Here is a 20,000-nt window from a genome sequence, read left to right as displayed (position 1 = left end):
CACTGCGCACACACACTCACGCACGCACACTCACCCACACTAACGCACGCACACACACTCACTCACGCCACGCTCACGCACGCACACTCACGCACACGCACGCACGCACACTCTCAAGCTCACACACGCTCACGCACGCACGCACCCTCAGGCACGCGCACGCACACACACTCACGCATGCACACTCACGCACGCACACTCATGCACGCACACACACTCACGCATTCACACTAATGCACACTCACCCACACTAACGCACGTGCACGCACACACACTCACGCACGCACACTCACCCACACTAACGCACGCACACACACTCACTCACGCACACTCACGCACACGCACACTCTCAAGCTCACACACGCTCACGCACACGTTCACACACGCTCACGCACACTCACGCACACTCACGCACGCTCACGCACCCTCAGGCACGCGCACGCACACACACTCACGCACGCACACACACTCACGCACGCACACACACTCACGCACGCACACTAACGCACACTCACCCACACTAACGCACGCGCACGCACGCACACACACTCACGCACGCACACTAACGCACACTCACCCACACTAACGCACGCACACACACTCACGCACGCACCCACGCACGCACGCACGCTCACGCTCGCTCACTCACACACACACACACTCTTACTGTATTATCTGCAGCACAGTATAGAGCAGGTAGAAGCAGCAACAGTGTCAGTGAAAAACTCATGATGTCATGTGGATGTTTCTGTCAAATCCTGCAAGACAAAAACAGAAGTTAGAAGTTTTTTCTCTTGCTTTAAGTGTAAACCTCACTAAGTTCTGCTAGATGTATGCTTCAGATAAATGAACTTTAAAATCACATGCACTTTTGCTAATCAGGCAAAGATATTTAAAACAAATACTCAATTTTCAATGGGAAAACGTGACAAAGAGACTGATTAAGAACGGGATTTTATGGAGTGGTTTTATATGCACATGACTAAGAGAGAGGGAGTTTATACTGACTTAGTATGAGGTGTTGGATGAAGGGAGGTTCAGAGAGGAAATGAGACAGAGGATTAAAAAAGAATAAACATTTGTCTATTTCTTGTACTTGGGATATGTAGAGACAGGATTGTTTGCTCATGTCACCTCATTCCAGAAGGCACGTAATACTGCGCCTCAATGACACATGCACACACAAACACACATTTATAAACATGACCTGAATCAAATCTCAACAGCTTTGCCTTCTCTTGTCCTCTCTGAACCTCCCTCCTTCCGTTCTTCTCTCTCTGTGAAGGGTCATTATTTGGCCTAATTTAAAACGCCTCATACTAAGTCAGTATAAACTCCCTCTCTCTTAGTCATGTGCATATAAAACCACTCCATAAAATCCCATTCCTAATCTCTCTGTCACGTTTTCCCATTGAAAATATCAAAACTTTCTGTCTATCATCTATCCATCAATCTGTCTGTCTATCAGTCTGTCTGTCTATCATCTATCTGTCTGTCTGTCAGTCTATCATCTATCTGTCTGTCTATCTATCAGTCTGTCTGTCTATCAGCTATCTATCTATCTGTCTGTCTGTCAGTCTATCATCTATCTGTCTGTCTATCTATCAGTCTGTCATCTATCTAACTGTCTGTCAGTCTATCATCTATCTGTCTGTCTATCTATCAATCTGTCTGTCTATCAGCTATCTATCTATCTGTCTGTCTGTCAGTCTATCATCTATCTGTCTGTCTATCTATCAGTCTGTCTGTCTATCAGCTATCTATCTATCTGTCTGTCTGTCAGTCTATCATCTATCTGTCTGTCTATCTATCAGTCTGTCATCTATCTAACTGTCTGTCAGTCTATCATCTATCTGTCTGTCTATCTATCAATCTGTCTGTCTATCAGCTATCTATCTATCTGTCTGTCTGTCAGTCTATCATCTATCTGTCTGTCTATCTATCAGTCTGTCTGTCTATCAGCTATCTATCTATCTGTCTGTCTGTCAGTCTATCATCTATCTGTCTGTCTATCTATCAGTCTGTCATCTATCTAACTGTCTGTCAGTCTATCATCTATCTATCAGTCTGTCTGTCTATCCATCCATATATCTATCTATCTGTCAGTCTATCATCTGTCTGTCTATCTATCAGTCTGTCTGTCATTCTATCATCTGTCTGTCTGTCTATCATCTATCTATCTATCAGTCTGTCTGTCTATCATCTATCTATCTATCTGTCAGTCTATCATCTATCTGTCTGTCTATCTATCTGTCTGTCTATCATCTATCTGTCTGTCTATCTATCAGTCTATCTGTCTGTCTATCTATCAATCTGTCTGTCTATCAGCTATCTATCTATCTGTCTGTCTGTCAGTCTATCATCTATCTGTCTGTCTATCTATCAGTCTGTCTGTCTATCAGCTATCTATCTATCTGTCTGTCTGTCAGTCTATCATCTATCTGTCTGTCTATCTATCAGTCTGTCATCTATCTAACTGTCTGTCAGTCTATCATCTATCTATCAGTCTGTCTGTCTATCCATCCATATATCTATCTATCTGTCAGTCTATCATCTGTCTGTCTATCTATCAGTCTGTCTGTCATTCTATCATCTGTCTGTCTGTCTATCATCTATCTATCTATCAGTCTGTCTGTCTATCATCTATCTATCTATCTGTCAGTCTATCATCTATCTGTCTGTCTATCTATCTGTCTGTCTATCATCTATCTGTCTGTCTATCTATCAGTCTATCTATCTATCCATCAATCTGTCTGTCAGTCTATCATCTATCTGTCTGTCTGTCTATCATCTATCTATCTGTCTGTCTGTCAGTCTATCATCTATCTGTCTGTCTGTCTATCATCTATCTATCTGTCTGTCTGTCAGTCTATCATCTATCTGTCTGTCTATCAGTCTGTCATCCATATATCTGTCTGTCTATCCATCCATAAATCTATCTGTCTGTCTGTCCATCCATATATCTATCTATCTATCTATCTGTCAGTCTATCATCTATCTGTCTGTCTATCTATCAGTCTGTCTGTCATTCTATCATCTATCTGTCTGTCTATCCATCCATAAATCTATCAGTCTGTCTCTCAGTCTATCATCTATCTGTCTGTCTATCCATCCATAAATCTATCTGTCTGTCTGTCTATCCATCCATAAATCTATCTGTCTGTCTGTCAGTCTATCATCTATCTGTCTGTCTATCTATCAATCTGTCTGTCTATCAGCTATCTATCTATCTGTCTGTCTGTCAGTCTATCATCTATCTGTCTGTCTATCTATCAGTCTGTCTGTCTATCAGCTATCTATCTATCTGTCTGTCTGTCAGTCTATCATCTATCTGTCTGTCTATCTATCAGTCTGTCATCTATCTAACTGTCTGTCAGTCTATCATCTATCTGTCTGTCTATCATCTATCTATCAGTCTGTCTGTCTATCCATCCATATATCTATCTATCTGTCAGTCTATCATCTGTCTGTCTATCAGTCTGTCTGTCATTCTATCATCTGTCTGTCTGTCTATCATCTATCTGTCTGTCTATCTATCTATCAGTCTGTCTGTCTATCATCTATCTATCTATCTGTCAGTCTATCATCTATCTGTCTGTCTATCTATCTGTCTGTCTATCATCTATCTGTCTGTCTATCTATCAGTCTATCTATCTATCCATCAATCTGTCTGTCAGTCTATCATCTATCTGTCTGTCTGTCTATCATCTATCTATCTGTCAGTCTATCATCTATCTGTCTGTCTGTCTATCATCTATCTATCTGTCTGTCTGTCAGTCTATCATCTATCTGTCTGTCATCCATATATCTGTCTGTCTGTCAGTCTATCATCTATCTGTCTGTCTATCCATCCATAAATCTATCTGTCTGTCTGTCTATCCATCCATAAATCTATCTGTCTGTCTGTCAGTCTATCATCTATCTGTCTGTCTATCTATCAATCTGTCTGTCAGTCTATCATCTATCTGTCTGTCTATCTGTCAGTCTATCATCTATCTGTCTGTCTATCAGCTATCAATCTGTCTGTCTATCTATCTATCTATCTATCCATCAATCTGTCTGTCAGTCTATCAATCAATCTGTCTGTCAAACTATCTGTCTATCTATCTATCATCTATCTGTCGATCTATCTATCTATCTCTGTCTTTCCATCTATTTATTTATTTGTCTGTCTGACTATCAGTCTGTCTGTCCAGCTAGCTTGCCTACCATTTTAGAAGCGTCACGCTGTGCTTGTTGTAATAGATGATAGAAGAGAACGCTTCTTTACTGTGACTTCAGACTATACATTAATATAATTAAATCACAGTATTTTGTGCTTTAATAATCACATTGACCCTGCGTTCCAAACGGGATAAACCCCTCTGAAAGGGCAATTAGAAGGGGAACCATCATAGAGGCCATATTGAAGGGTTGTTCCAAACCAAAGGGCTCATAAACAGCTACTTCGAAGGGCACTTGAAAAGAGGCGCTCCGTAGGGTTCAACTGATGGACACTTCGCTGCCAAGCGGACCAGAACCGGTTCATTCTTTTAATGAACTTTTTAAAAACAGATAAATCCCTGGCTTTCTGTTTAAAACTGGCTTTTGCTTCTGGTATTTTCCTGTAAATTCACTCGATCTGTTATTCTAATAAAGGAGTTTAAATAAAAGAAATATACACAGCGGCATTTTATGTATTTAGTAATTGAATAATTTTGGGTTAATATTTTAAAAACAAAACAAATATTTAAATTTGAAGTATTAAATATTACATTTCTTCATGAAGTCTAATTTTTTTAAGCATTTGTTGAGGTTTGCATTCTGAAAATAGTTAATAGTAAGTCATAATCATGTATAGGCTACACATTTATGATTAGGTACAGGTGATGGTCACTTGCGGCTCCTTTGCCTCGGATAGATGACCCTTAAATACTTTCCGAATTACCAATAATAACACTTCAACCCTCCGAAGCTCTCACTCAAATGGGAATAGGCACTTTTCCACTGCAGGTTACGGTTCGAATCGACTCACTTTACTTTCTGAGCTTGCTTTTTCACTGCTGTTTAGTGCCGCCTCAACGTGGGTGGGATTATAGGCTGATCGTCATAGTTGCGCCACCTCTACTGCCGTGACATCATCTTAAACGCGACACAAAACAATAAACAATAACACGAGCGCTAGCTGTTAGCTACTAGCTCATTCTCCTGCAAAAAGCAGCTGTTGAAAGGTGATTTTACACAAGTGTAACAGTTTAATTGGCCTGGTTGATTTAGAAGCAATCTTCCAGTAGTTGGTCAACTAAATAAAGTGAAGCTTTCAAGCAGAATATAGAGTTAATGTAGCATAACCTACAATCCTCCATCGGGGACTCCAACAACGCCATGTCCGAGTACAGGGCACTCTCCCTCCCATTGCTCACCGGTCTAGATAGCGTCCAACAGCTGAGACACTTCCCGCTAACGAGAGGAACCGTCTGCACCTCGTTTACTGACCACGGCGTGGTTTTGCGCACAGCCATTTCTTTTTATAATTCGAAAGTTGCTGAACAAATGATACTGCTATCACTATTGCTAATTTTAAAACTAGCGGGTTTTTAATGTTTTTTTTTATTATTAAGCTTCAAACAAACAAAGTCAATGTACAGTCAAAACTACAATATATAAACAGAAAAACAATACAGCCGGGGGGGGGGCTAAACATTATGTAAATATATTGAAGGACTCACATATAGAAACAGTTTTAATTGCTTTCTTATTATGTTAATGAAAAATAGTCTTGATGTATATTTGAAATTCTTTTTCAAGAACCAAAAACAAAGGATGGGGAAAAAATCTAGCGGGTTGATGTCCCGTGTCGCAAATCAAGTGACGCCGGTAGTGACGATTCTCTCTGACCAATCAGTGATCTGCAAAGTTTTGACGTCACATTTAGTATCGGCTCGCTTAGAAACTCGACCGAGGTGATACTAAAAAAGCACCAGGTACTATCCACAGTGGAAAACCACCAAAAAGTGAACAGAGTCGAGTACAGCTGTACCGTGCAGTGGAAAAGCTCCATAAGAAACATCTAATCCAGAACTGTGAAACTACCATCAAAAACACAGCACCACAAACGCCTTCACGTCAAAATAAAAGTCTGATTACAAATAAAAGCTTGATTCGTTTAAGAAATTGCAACAGAAGTATATTACTAGAATTTAGTTAAATGCATTTTATTATTAATATTATTATTATTGAACCTATATCTCTCAAGCAATGATGTTTACTTAATGAAAGAAAACATTAACTGTCACGGTCCTGCCACTTTGGGTCTTGGCAGGATCGTGGCGTCTCCTCTCCATGATTGTCCAGTGCTGTCCCTGTTTGTCTTGCCTTGTTCTATGTATGGTCAGGGTTCGGCCATGATAGTGTATCTGGTGCTCGAGCTCTGACATGTTTCGTGTCTTATATATGGCTGGGTGTGCACTGCGTTGTTTGTTTACTTTGCAGTGGGCACTCAGGTTTTGTCTAGTCCTGTGTTTGTGTGTGAATGCATTGCATTACTTTACTGGCATTGTCATGTATTCTCTTGTGCATGATGTTGCTTGTGTTTTCCTGATAGCATGTGCTTGTGTCCTTGGTTACGCTGCTTATTTACACTCGTGTTCAGGCTTGTGTCGGATTGAGTTCCTGTCAGTCTGTGCCCTGTTTTGCTTGGTTGGTTTTTAGTTAGTTAGTTTGTTTCTTTGAGTTATCTGTTCTTGTTTATCTCCATTGAGAGAGTTTTTGTTTGGTTTGTAATAAAACGTGGTGCATTTTTTATTACAATGATGAAATTTGATAAAATATAATTTAACTTTTAAAACAATTTGAACAAAAATGTAATAATGTAAAAACTGATTTCATAGGATACACATTCACTCACTCACACACACACACACACACACACACACACACACACACACACACACACACACACACACACACACACACACACACACACACACGTAGTGTTTCCATGTTTTATGGGGACTTTCCATAGACATAATGGTTTTTATACTGTACAAACTTTATATTCTATCCCCTAAACCTAACCCTACCCCTAAACCTAACCCTCACAGAAAACTTTCTGCATTTTTACATTTTCAAAAAACATAATTTAGTATGATTTATAAGCTGTTTTCCTCATGGGGACCGACAAAATGTCCCCACAAGGTCAAACATTTCGGGTTTTACTATCCTTATGGGGACATTTGGTCCCCACAAAGTGATAAATACACACACACACAAACACACTCACACACATACGCACACACACACACACACACACACACACACACACACACACACACACACACACATTCACTTACATTCACTCACTCACACACACACACACAAACACACATACACAGACACACACACACATTCACTCACACATACACACACACAAACACACTCACACACACACTCACTCACACACTCACACACATACACAGACACCCACTCACACACACATATTCACTCACACATACACACACACACACACAAACACACTCACACACACACACACTCACTCACATACACAGACACCCACTCACACACACATATTCACTCACACATACACACTCACACACACACAAACACACTCACACACACTCACTCACATACACACAGACACAAACACACTCACACACACACACACACACACACACACACAAAAAGGTCAAGAAGTCTGCTGAGATCAATGAACACAATGTATATATTTAATATGCATATACTGTACATAAAGTTGTAGATGTAATGTGTGTGTGTGTGTGTGTGTGTGTGTGTGTGTGTGTGTGTGTGTGTGTGTGTGTGTGTGTGTTAGTGCATTTGTATGAAATTTGTATGTGTGTCAAATCCGCCCCAAAGACAGAACAGAGCGGCATTATCCAAGAGAGAAAAAGACAAAAGCGGGAGGGATGAATACAGGAATAGATTACTTCAAACACGATGAGTGAGACGAATAGCTCGTAAAGGAGTGCAGCTGAGTCATCATCGCACGTGGAGAGAGAGAGAGAGAGAGAGAGACAGAGAGAGAGAGAGAGAGAGAGAGAGGTAAAGTGGAGATAGACACTGTGTTCCCATACAGTATATCTGCTCTGTATGTGCACCTGCAAGGGTTTGATAATGTGCTGAATCTGCACAGGGAAAACTCTCTTTACTGTAAAAACTTATGAACAAAATGTCAGCGTCAGCTAAATCAGACCTGGTGAACAGCCATCTAGGAATTTGGCTTACACACACACACACACACACACACACACACACACACACACACACACACACACTGTAAGCAGTGCATTACAGCATGATCTAATGTGCGAGCACGAACAGTCATTGAAGAAGAAATAGGTCATTTGGCTGTAAACACTTTACAGAGAGACCACAATCTGGAGTGTATTACACCTTAAATGTGGCTTATTTGTGAGCCTCTTACACTTTAGGAGTTTCCAATTGTTTATATGCATTTGAAGCTGAGTTTCATCAAGCTCGTGATACATGCCGTTCAATTATTCTGCAGATACCAGCATCTTAACATGCATCTTATATGTTTTACACTAGGAAGGACATTACTGTATATACTGTATAATATTATAGCTATATATAATATTGAATTATATTGCTATACTATAATATTTTGCTATGCTATATTGCTGTACATATGGTAATATAGTTAACTATATACCATTGTAGATATATACACTTATAATTCTTTAATAGCTGTTTTAATGGACCTTTTTAATTTCTATATATTGCAATATCATTTTATAGATATAAATAATATAATAATTTACCGCTTTACTGTATGTACTTGTGCAGTATATATATATATATATTATGGATCATTATAAATCTGTTACACATATAATTCAATTAAGCACAGCCCTTGTCTGGACTCAAATAAGATATCAACACATCTCAAAATGTCAAACAACTTTTATAAAAAAAAATATACACCGCTGGGTGCAAGTCTTACCTCCTCCCAAAGCAAGTGCGCTTCACTCTTGATCTGTGCTCTTGCTCTCCTCCGAGTTTCTGTGTGTCATGAATCCAAGGATATTTATTGCCGAATCCCGGACTGTTCCGCACAGGAATGGGACAGGACGGAACCCATTCATGATGGTGATGTGGGGCGGGGAGAGGAATTCCCACACACAAACACACACACACACACACACGTACGCACGCACGCACAGACTCACACAGAGAGAGAGACACTCACACACACACACACACTCACTCACAGACACTCACACACAGACACACACTCACTCACAGACACTCACACACAGACACACACACTCACACACAGACACTCACAGACACACACACTCACACACAGACACACACACACACACACAGACACTCACACGCACACATACAGACACACACACTCACACACAGACACATACACTCACACACAGACACTCACGCACACAGACGCACACACACACACACACATATATATATATATATATATACACACAAAAAGACACTCACAGACACTCACACACAGACACTCACAGACACACACACACACACACATACATACACTCACACAGACACTCACTCACACACAAACAGACACTCACACAGACACACACAGACACTCATGCACACATACAGACACACACACTCACACACACACATATATATACAGACACACACATTCACACACAGACACTCACACACACACACAGACACACACATTCACACACAGACACTCACACACACACACACAGACACTCACACACAAACAGACACTCACAGACACACACACAGACACTCACACACACACAGACACACACAGAGAGAGAGACACAGACACACACACACACACACACAGACACTCACACACACACACACAGACACTCACACACAAACAGACACTCACAGACACACACACAGACACTCACACACACACAGACACACACAGAGAGAGAGACACAGACACACACACACACACACACAGACACTCACACACACACAGACACTCACACACAAACAGACACTCACACACACACACACACACACACACACACACACAGACACTCACACACAAACAGACACTCACAGACACACACACACACACAGACACTCACACACACAGACACTCACAGACACACACACACACACACAGACACTCACAGACAAACAGACACTCACAGACACACACACACACACAGACACTCACACACACAGACACTCACAGACACACACACACACACACAGACACTCACAGACAAACAGACACTCACAGACACACACACACACACACATATATATACACACACAGACACACACAGAGAGAGAGACACACACACACATGCACACACACACACACACACTGACACTAACAGATACTCACAGACACACACACTCACACACAGACTCACGGAGACACACAGACACACACAGAGAGAGAGATACAAAACAAGCAAACAAAAACAAACAACCGCCATTCGCCACTAAGTGGCGGTGACGTCACCACAACGCTTGTGCCAGGCTATGTGCACGTTTAGGCCACGTGAAGTGTCGAACGCCCGCTGGCAGGAGGTCACGGGACAGATCCAACCGGTGACACGGGTCGAATGACTGAGATGACTGGCTGATGCACCACCTGTGCGCCCTACTGTGCCAACTTGCTGTGCTTTAGCCACCCTGCGCTCTGCACGTTGTTGTGAGCTGCCGCCTCCTCTGCCCTCCGTTGTTGTTGGAGGGCTGACTGCCTCCAACTGGCCAGCAGCATCCTTCACAAGCCTCCTCCAAAGAGGCCGATCTTGACACTGCTGGTACCAGTCATCGGCAAGTCCACTCAGCTCCACATCCCCCTGTACCACATCACTCCATCTCTTCTCCAGCCCATGCTGCGCCCGCTTAGCCCCCTCTATCCGGCCGAACAAAAACTGTTTAGGCATGCGGTGGCCGGGCATGCGGGCTACATGACCCAGCCAACGCAACCTTGCCTGCCGGAGGAGCTCACCGATGGGACTTTGTCCACATCTTTCAAAGACTTGTGAGCTCCTCACACAATCCAGCCTGGTTAAACCCAGGATGGATCTTAGGCAGGCCAGCCTAAATGTTTCTAACCGGCGATGATGTTCCATTAGGGGGGGTCCACATTTCGCAAGCATAAAGAAGGGAGGGAATGACCGTGGCCGAGAATACTTGAAGCTTCGTGCGGAGCGACAAACCAGGTAGCTTCCACACAGCGTTACGCAACCGATGAAAAGATAATGCTGCTCGACTGATTCGGAGTGAGACCTCTGCTGTCAAACCGGAGCTGGTCATAAGCACACTGCCCAGGTATGGAAAACACGCCACTCTCTCCACAACTGCCCCATCACCAATTGGGAGCTGTGGGGGTGTAGTGTCCGGTGGTACATAATACCCAGGAAGGTGCTTAGTTTTGTTTGGGCTGATGGTAAGGCCCCATCTCTTAGTGGCAAGCTCCAGGTTCATCAGCAGCGCCTCCAACTCATCCTCTGAGTGAGCAGCAATCACCAGATCATCAGCATACATAATGTGGTTGACCAATAGGGAGCCATCCCTTGACCGCACCCGGGCATCGATCAACCTCCCATTATATCTGTACCAGATGGAAATTCCTCCAGTACAGCCATCGAAGGCTTCACGAACCACATGGTCGAAATAGATATTAAATAATGTGGGGGCCAGAGGACATCCCTGTCGCACTCCAAGGTGAACAGGGAATGGCTCCAACTCCCGACCATGTAGTTTTACCCGGGCCCGCTCGCCATCAGGAAGGTCCTTAATGATCGTGAGCAGCGGGTCTGGGACTCCGAAAGCACGAAGAACAACCCAGAGCCCAGGCCTACTGATGGTATCATAGGCCTTGACCAGGTCAATAAAGCAGAGATGTAGGTCTTGCTGGAATTCCCTACACCTCTGCTGTACCAGACGGACAGAGAATATGGCATCCGTGCAAGACCGCCCCTTCCTGAAACCACACTGGGGCTCCGCAAGTCTCTCCTCAGCGTGCCTGGCAAGGCGATGTTGAATAATCTTTGCCCGGACCTTTCCCGGCACACTGAGGAGTGAGATGCCCCTATAGTTATTACAATCTGAGCGGTCCCCCTTTTTAAAGAGAGGGACCACCAGGGCATCCTTCCAATCCTGCGGAACCCACCCAGTGGTCCAGACTGTTGTTACGATGTCATGTAGGGCAGTCTGTGCACAAACACCACCCTCCCTCAGCATTTCACTGGGGAGATCATCTCTGCCCGGTGCCTTTCCTGGCCTCAGGCTCCGGATCGCCTTCAGTACTTCCTCCAAAGATGGCACCTCAGCCAGTCACCCACAGGGAGCGACTTCTTCCTTCAATATTTGTGGCACCGCAGCCCCAGCAGGGTCATCCCCACTTTGTCCCACGATGTTTTCCAGTCTCAGGGACTTCCCCTCCCCCAGGACCTCACAGAAATGCTCAGCAAATCTGTAAACCTGTTTCTGGGGGTCGGAGATTGGATCACCGTTCTTTCCCCTAATGATGGTAATAGGTGTGGCGCTGCAAGTAACTTCACACAGACACACACACTCACACACACACACAAACAGACACTCACAGACACACACACACACACACACACACACACAACATGTTGTGTTTCCATGTTTTATGGGGACTTTCCATAGACATAATGGTTTTTATACTGTACAAACTTTATATTCTATCCCCTAAACCTAACCCAACCCCTAAACCTAACCCTCACAGAAAACTTTCTGCATTTTTACATTTTCAAAAAACAGAATTTAGTATGATTTATAAGCTGATTTCCTCATGGGGACCGACAAAATGTCCCCACAAGGTCAAAAATGTCGGGTTTTACTATCCTTATGGGGACATTTGGTACCCACAAAGTGATAAATACACGCTCACACACACACACATATATACACACACACACACACGCGCGCACGCACACACACGCAAACACACACATATATACACACACACGCACACACATGCAATCACTCACAAACACACACAAACAGACACTCACACACACACACAGACACACACACACGCCCACACAGACACTCACACACACACAGACACTCACACACACACACACACACACACAGACACTCACACACACAGACACTCACACACACACACAGACACTCACACACACACACACACACACACACACACACACACACACACAGACACTCACACACACACACTCACACACACACAGACACTCACACACACAAACAGACACTCACACACACACACACAGACACTCACACACAGACACACAGACACTCACAGACACACACACACACACACAGACACTCACACACACACAGACACACATGTTGTGTTTCCATGTTTTATGGGGACTTTCCATAGACATAATGGTTTTTATACTGTACAAACTTTATATTCTATCCCCTAAACCTAACTCTACCCCTAAACCTAACCCTCACAGAAAACTTTCTGCATTTTTACCTTTTCAAAAAACATAATTTAGTATGATTTATAAGCTGTTTCCTCATGGGGGCCGACAAAATGTCCCCACAAGGTCAAAAATTTGGGGTTTTACTATCCTTATGGGGACATTTGGTCCCCACAAAGTGATAAATACATGCTCACACAGACACTCACACACACACGCACACACACAGACACTCACACACACACACACGACACTCACACACACAAACAGACACTCACACACACACACACAGACACTCACACACAAACAGACACTCACACACACACAGACACTCACAAACAAACAGACACTCACAGACACACACACACACACACACACACAGACACTCACACACACACAGACACTCACAGACACACACACACACATATATATATACACATACAGACACACACAGAGAGAGAAACACACACAAACAGACACTCACACACACACACAGACACACACACAGACACTCACACACACACACACACACACACACACACACACACACAGACACTCACACACACACACACACACACACACACACACACAGACACTCACACACACACAGACACACACAGAGAGAGAAACACACACAAACAGACACTCACACACACACACAGACACACACACACGCCCACACAGACACTCACACACACACACAGACACTCACACACACACACACACACACACACACACACACACACACACACAGACACTCACACACACTCACACACACAAACAGACACTCACACACACACACAGACACTCACACTCGCACACAGACACTCACACACACACAGACACTCACACACACACAGACACTCACACACACACAGACACTCACACACAAACAGACACTCACAGACACACGCACACACACACACAGACACTCACACACACACAGACACTCACAGACACACACACACACATATATATATACACACACAGACACACACACACATATATATGCACACACAGAGAGAGAGACACAGACACACACACACACACAGACACTCACACACACAGACACTCACACACAAACAGACACTCACAGACACACACACACACACACACACACAGACACTCACACACATATATATGCACACACAGAGAGAGAGACACAGACACACACACACACACAGACACTCACACACACAGACACTCACACACAAACAGACACTCACAGACACACACACACAAACAGACACTCACAGACACACACACACACACACACAAACAGACACTCACAGACACACACACACACACACACACACACACACATATATATACACACACAGACACACAGAGAGAGAGACACACACACACATGCACACACACACACACACACACACACACACTGACACTAACAGACACTCACAGACACACACACACACACACACACAGACACTCACAGACAAACAGACACTCACAGACACACACACACACATATATATATATATATACACACACAGACACACACACACATGCACACACACACTCACACACTGACACTCACAGACACACACTAACACACACACTCACACACAGACTCATGGAGACACACAGACACACACAGAGAGAGAGACACACACACAGACACACACAGAGAGAGAGACACACACACAGACACACACACTCACACACAAACAGACACTCACAGACACACACACACACACACACACACTCACACACACATATATATACACACACACACACACGCGCGCGCGCACGCACGCACCCACACGCAAACACACACATATTTACACACACAGGCACACACACGCAAGCAAACACACATGCACACACGCACACACATGCAATCACTCACACACACACGCACACACATCACTCAAGCACACACACACAAACAAACACACACAAACGCACACGCACATCACTCACACACAGTAACGCCTTCCAAAACGGTCAGAAATCTAAGGGTAACCATCGATAACCAACTACATTTCACAGACCACATTTCAAAGACTGCAAGATCTTGTAGATTTACAATATCAGGAAGATAAGACCCTTCCTCTCTGTACATGCCACACAACTGCTCGTTCAGTCACTTCTCATAACTAGACTGGACTACTGTAACGCTCTCATTGCAGAACTCCCTGCATGTGCAATTAGACCTCTCCAAATGATCCAGAATGCAGCAGCACGTCTGGTCTTTAATGAACCTAAGAGAGCACATGTTACATCACTCTTTGTCTCTCTCCACTGGCTGCTGGTTCATGCACGTACTAAATTCAAGGCTCTGATGCTGGCATACAAAACAGTCACTGGGTCTGCTCCAGCACACCTAAAATCATTTCTGCAGAGCTATGTTCCCAACAGAAGCCTGCGGTCGGCTAAGGAACGTCGCCTTGTTGTACCAACACAAAGAGGCACTAAAACACTTTCCCAGATTTCGGCTTCATCGTATCATGTTGGTTGAATGACCTTCCCAACTCCATCCGTGAAGCTGACTCACTCTCTGTCTTTAAAAAAATGTCTAAAAACACATCTTTTCCATGAACACTTAACCAGTCACTAATAAATAAATAAATAAATAAATAAATACATTTTCTTGTTGCACTTTAATCTGTTTTGAATACTATCCTGATGCTAGTGAAACTTCATACCACTGTCTCCTTGAAGATGATTCACTTATAATGTATTCCTCTTTTGTAAGTCGCTTTGGATAAAAGCATCTGCCAAATCATGTCAAATGTAAATGTAGTGAAGCTATCATTAGTGGTTGAAATAATAGTTCTACCTGAATTATAGTGTGGTGTAGAATGACTAAAATTAGCTGAGCACAACAAACAAGAGATGAGGTAATGATCTGAGATGTCATCGCTCTTGCTGTAGAATTTCTAAGCATCAACTCCATACGACAGATTTAAATATAATGTAGTGTAGTACAGTATATTTAGTATAGTATAGTATAATTTTGTATTGTATTGTATAGTACAGTATAATGTAATGTAGTATAGTACAGTATATATAGTATAGTATAGTTTTATATAGTATAGTATAATGTAGTATAATGTAGTGTAGTATAGTATAGTATAATGTAGTTTAGTACAGTATATATAGTATAGTATAGTTTTGTATAGTATAATGTAGTATAGTATATATATAGTATAGTTTTTTATTGTATTTTATAGGATAGTATAGTATAATATAATGTAGTATAATATAATATAGTTTTGTATAGTATAGTATAGTTTTGTATAGTATAGTATAATGTAGTATAATGTAGTGTAGTATAGTATAGTATAATGTAGTTTAGTACAGTATATATAGTATAGTATAGTTTTGTATAGTATAGTATAGTAAAATGTAGTATTGTATAGTATAATGTAGTGTAGTATAGTATAGTTTTGTATAGTATAGTATAATGTAGTGTAGTATAGTATAGTATAATGTAGTTTAGTACAGTATATATAGTATAGTATAGTTTTGTATAGTATAATGTAGTATAGTATATATATAGTATAGTTTTTTATTGTATTTTATAGGATAGTATAGTATAATATAATGTAGTATAATATAATATAGTTTTGTATAGTATAGTATAGTTTTGTATAGTATAGTATAATGTAGTATAATGTAGTGTAGTATAGTATAGTATAATGTAGTTTAGTACAGTATATATAGTATAGTATAGTTTTGTATAGTATAGTATAGTAAAATGTAGTATTGTATAGTATAATGTAGTGTAGTATAGTATAGTTTTGTATAGTATAGTATAATGTAGTATAGTATTGTATAGTATAGTATAGTATAGCATAGTATAGTATAGTATAATGTAGTGTAGTATAGTATAGTATAATGTAGTATAGTATAGTATAGTATAGTATAGTATAGTATAGTATAGTATAGTATAATGTAGTGTAGTATAGTATAATGTAGTTTGGTATAGTTTTGTATAGTATAGTATAGGATAATGTAGTATTGTATTGTATAGTATAGTATAATGTAGTGTAGTATAGTATAGTATAGTATAATGTAGTTTAGTATAGTTTTGTATAGTATAGTATAGTATAATGTAGTGTAGCATAGTATAGTATAGTATAATGTAGTGTAGTATAGTATAGTATAGTTTTGTATAGTATAGTATAGTATAATGTAGTGTAGTATAGTATAGTATAGTATAGTATAGTATAATGTAGTGTATTATAGTATAGTATAATGTAGTTTAGTATAGTTTTGTATAGTATAGTTTAGTATAGTATAATGTAGTATTGTATTGTATAGTGTAGTATAATGTAGTGTAGTATAGTATAGTATAGTTTTGTATAGTATAGTATAATGTAGTATAGTATTGTATAGTATAGTATAATATAGTATAGTATAGTATAATGTAGTTTAGTATAGTTTTGTATAGTATAGTATAGTATAATGTAGTATTGTATTGTATAGTATAGTATAATGTAGTGTAGTATAGTATAATATAGTATAGTATTGTATTGTATTTTATTGTATTGTATTGTATTTTATAGGATAGTATAGTATAATGTAGTATAGTACAGTATATATAGTATAGTTTTGTATTGTATTTTATAGGATAGTATAGTATAATGTAGTGTAGTATAGTATAGTATAAAGTAGTTTAGTACAGTATATATAGTATAGTATAGTTTTGTATAGGATAGTATAGTATAATGTAGTATAATGTAGTATAGTATAGTATTGTATTTTATAGGATAGTATAGTATAATGTAGTATAGTACAGTATATATAGTATAGTATAATGTAGTGTAGTATAGTATAGTATAAAGTAGTTTAGTACAGTATATATAGTATAGTATAGTATTGTATTGTATTGTATTTTATAGGATAGTATAGTATAATGGAGTATAGTACAGTATATATAGTATAGTTTTGTATTGTATTTTATAGGATAGTATAGTATAATGTAGTGTAGTATAGTATAGTATAATGTAGTTTAGTACAGTATATATAGTATAGTATAGTTTTGTATAGTATAGTATTGTATTGTATTTTATAGGATAGTATAGTATAATGTAGTATAGTACAGTATATATAGTATAGTATAGTTTTGTATAGGATAGTATAGTATAATGTAGTATAATGTAGTATAGTATTGTATTGTATTTTATAGGATAGTATAGTATAATGTAGTATAGTACAGTATATATAGTATAGTTTTGTGTTGTATTTTATAGGATAGTATAGTATAATGTGGTGTAGTATAGTATAGTATAAAGTAGTTTAGTACAGTATATATAGTATAGTATAGTATAGTATTGTATTGTATTGTATTTTATAGGATAGTATAGTATAATGTAGTATAGTACAGTATATATAGTATAGTTTTGTATTGTATTTTATAGGATAGTATAGTATAATGTAGTGTAGTATAGTATAGTATAATGTAGTTTAGTACAGTATATATAGTATAGTATAGTTTTGTATAGTATAGTATTGTATTGTATAGTTGTTATTAGCACAGTTTGTGTTCTGTATGCGAGTGCCTGCGCTATTACAGTGTTTACGGGAAAGGAAAGTTTCAGGAAGTAGATCAAACCTCTTCTGTTTTCAAAAGAGAAACCGTAAAATCTTCACATTATGATACATTAAAGAATTTCGCAGGTCTTTTAAACTTCACAGTAATACTCTAGTCCAAGACGGAGAGAAACGGTGTTTTGGTGAAAGTCTTCTGGAGGAGATTTAAAGGTAAAATCACTTCCGATTTATGACGGTAAAATTAATCGAAAGTCTCAAATCTGTTCAAATAAATGAGCAGGTTTAAGTCAAATATACACCATATGCTGCGTATTAACTCTGTAAACACCACTATACTCAGACTTTTATGTATACAATACATTTTCATATGCAATATTGTAGCATTACTTAAACAAATCTGAGGTCTTGTAAATCGATTATAAAGCTTTTACAAACATGAAACAAGACATAAATATCGCACAGTATTTTAACAACGCTGTTGAAAAGAATAAATACATTTTAGTGGAATTTACATTTCTACATGAAAGTGCAAAAGTTTTGGTTCCTATTTTTTGTTTTGAACACACACTCGCACTCTCACAAACCCTCACAAACACACACACACACACTCACTCGCAAACACACACACACTCGCACACTCACACACACACTTGCACACTCACAAACCCTCACAAACACACACTCGCACACAAACACACACTCACACACACACACACACACACACTTGCACACTCACAAACCCACACACACACTCTCACACACACACACTTGCACACTCACAAACCCTCACAAACACACACACACACACTCACTCGCAAACACACACACACACTCACTCGCAAACACACACACACTCGCACACTCATAAACTCGCACACACACACACACACTCGCACACTCACACACACACTTGCACACTCACAAACCCTCACAAACACACACACACACACACTCGCACACAAACACACACTCACACACACACACTTGCACACTCACAAACCCACACACACACTCTCACACACACACACACTTGCACACTCACAAACCCTCACA

General features: G+C 40.4%; 1 protein-coding gene and 1 long non-coding RNA gene across 2 annotated transcripts in view; one reads left to right on the top strand and one right to left on the bottom strand.

Moving 5' to 3' along the window:
• LOC127630512 (uncharacterized) overlaps positions 1-9,083 on the bottom strand; it is a 12,542-nt gene extending 3,459 nt beyond the window's left edge. The window contains exons 1-2 of the long non-coding RNA XR_007968878.1: positions 8,981-9,083; positions 668-758 (exon numbers count right to left, since the gene is read on the bottom strand). This is a non-coding gene — a long non-coding RNA (uncharacterized LOC127630512). The remainder of the gene's footprint in view (positions 1-667; positions 759-8,980) is intronic.
• A 9,905-nt stretch (positions 9,084-18,988) lies between these two features.
• The window catches only part of LOC127630493 (inhibitor of nuclear factor kappa-B kinase subunit beta-like), a 25,846-nt gene continuing 24,834 nt past the window's right edge, over positions 18,989-20,000 (top strand). Inside the window, exon 1 of the mRNA XM_052108062.1 lies at positions 18,989-19,157. The gene's annotated coding sequence lies outside the window, so the exon portion shown is untranslated. The remainder of the gene's footprint in view (positions 19,158-20,000) is intronic.

This window comes from Xyrauchen texanus, chromosome 37 (genome assembly GCF_025860055.1).
Source record: "Xyrauchen texanus isolate HMW12.3.18 chromosome 37, RBS_HiC_50CHRs, whole genome shotgun sequence".
NCBI lineage: Eukaryota > Metazoa > Chordata > Actinopteri > Cypriniformes > Catostomidae > Xyrauchen > Xyrauchen texanus.
This window is presented reverse-complemented; position numbering and strand designations above follow the sequence as displayed.